Genomic DNA, 2,510 nt, shown 5'->3' with positions numbered 1-2,510 from the left:
TTACCTTTTAAGAATAAAAACCTCCCCTCCGGGTCGGTTCTTCTATCCTCCAGCTCAAATCTCATATTCTTTGCCAAACCTATTGCAACCCCTTTTGCTCTTTTAATTGGAGAATCTGCATAATACCATGTTGGATAGTATTTGGATCTCAGTTTTACATTTGCCTCTATCTCAAAGTGTGTCTCCTGTAAAAATACCACTGACGTCGCCCTATGATGTAACTCATTAAACAACCTAAATCTCTTCCCTGGGCAACTCAGCCCGTTCACATTATATGTTATAAACTGTATTTCTTCCATCGTTCCCAATTGGCTCCATCTCTCTTCCTGATTGCCTTTTCCTCTTTATCTCTTCTGTCTTGCAGAGTATTGACCCCGTACCTCCTCCCCTCCCTCCCTCCCCTTCCTCCCTCCCACCCAGCTTCCATCCCTCCCAACTTCCCTCCCCTCCCTCCCACCCCCCCCCTCTTTTTAGGCCTACTATTTGCCTACTAATCATTTGTGGAAATACAATCCACCTTTGATTTAATCTCAGGGCAAAAAAAGTAAAGAACTCCACCCATGGACAACTTTTCCCCCTTCTCCAACCTCCCCTTCAACCCCTAACTCCTCCCTGAATATCTCAATAATAGTGGTTAGGAGACGGTTGGGAGATGGCCGAAAAAAGACAGGAGGGAGAGAGAGAGACAAAAAAAAAAAAAAAAAAAAAAAACCCACATTATCTCTCTCCCTCTCCCCCTCCCCCCCCCTCCCCCCGCCTCCTCCCTCCAACAGGCTGCCAGCGCTCCTTTCCTTTTATTCTAATTTCCCAGTGTTCTTCTTCCCAACCAGGGATCTCCAGTCTTTGTAGTTTAAGTCTATCACAGAAATACTGCAAATCTTCTGGGAACCTGAGATATGCTGTAGTTCCATTTCTCCACCCTATTAGGCACTCAGGGGTCCCCCATCTATATTGGACGTTCTGTTCTTTCAATCTTTCCAATAGAGGTCTAAGGATTCTCCTTCTCCACAGAGTCTCTGATGACAAATCCGCATATATCTGTATTTCTTTTCCTTCGAACATGATTACTGATTTTCCCTTAATCCTTTTCCAAATTTTATCTTTATCTAGGAAGTCACAAAATTTAACAAGTATATCTCTTGGCCTTTCCTTTCCCGAATTTCCTTGGAATTTTCCTTGTCTGAAGATTCCTTCCATTTTAATCCTTTCCATATCAGTATTGTCCATTATGGAGTTTAATATTTTACAGACCACCTCTTGCAAATTTTCTCCTTTTGAATTCTCTGGGACTCCTCGTATCCTAATGTTTCTCCTCCTATTCCTATTTTCTTGTATCTCAGTCTTATAGCGCAGTTTTTCTTGGGCTTTCCCTATATTGGTTATTTCTTTTTCTAATTCAGAGATAATTTGGGATTGTTTTTTAACTTTTTCCTCCGTTTCTTCCACTCTCACCAAGAGATGTCCCAGATCATTTCGAATATTTACAATTTCTTGTTTTATTGTTTTTTCCAGACCTTTAAACATTTCTGCCATTTCCTTTTTATTTGGTATTTGTAACTCTGTCTCCATCACTGTATTAGCTGATGTTTGTTGGCTACTAATGTCAAGGCCTAATGATAGTCTAGGGCTACATTCCAGACTTAGGTCTACTTCTCCTTTTCCACTATTACCCTGAGATCTTTCTGGAGTTATGTTTCCCTGGGAGGTATATTTTTTAATGGTACCGGTCTGAGTCCCTTTAGGCCCACTTCCTTTTGCATTTTTATTTTTCATTCTTCTATGAGTCTTATTCTTCTTTATAGGCTCGGGGTTATGGAGAGACTGTTATTAATAAACGAATCGCACCTTATCCACTCACTTGGTTTTCACACTTTTCTTTCGTTTACCCTCTTCTCTTTTCCACTCCTTTACATTCCCCTGTCAGGGGGGGTCCCCTTTTTACTCTCATACACTTCTTCCTCTAAACAGTTTACAACAGGGGACCATACTTATCAAGTGTCAACCAAAGTCACTCACCCTCCTCGTGTCACTCTTCCTCTCGTGACCCGGCTAGGAGCTCTCTTCCACTGTTGTTCGGCTGGGCAGTGTGTACATTTAGGGGGCTCCCAAGTGTATCATCCGCCTTTGTCTCTCCAATCCCCAGTGCCTCTCCTCCTTCACAGGCAGGGCTCCAAGCAGTGGGCCAGTCAGCAGGACGCCGGACAGTGGGCCACTAAGTATGACTCCATATAGTTGACCAGCAGTCAGGTCTTCGGCTAATAAGCCGGCAAACAGATCTCCGGGTAGGGACCGACCACCAGGACTCCGAGCTCTGGGTTTAGCATACAGAGCTGCAAACCGTGGGCTAGCTAGCAGGGCACCGGATAGTCAGCCGGCAAACAATGGTCCGAGTATTGGACCGGCAACAGGGCTCCAATTAGTGAGCCTGTAAGTCGGGCAGCTGCTCTCCTTCCGCACCAAACACCGGCCGGCTTCCTGGTCTCCCAGCGGTGCTTAGCGGCTGACCACGT

The sequence above is a fragment of the Staurois parvus genome, unplaced genomic scaffold (genome assembly GCF_062004578.1).
Source record: "Staurois parvus isolate SC_StPar_1 unplaced genomic scaffold, SC_StPar_1.0 ptg000056l, whole genome shotgun sequence".
NCBI lineage: Eukaryota > Metazoa > Chordata > Amphibia > Anura > Ranidae > Staurois > Staurois parvus.
The sequence above is the reverse complement of the archived record's forward strand: the minus strand, read 5'-3'. Positions refer to the sequence as shown.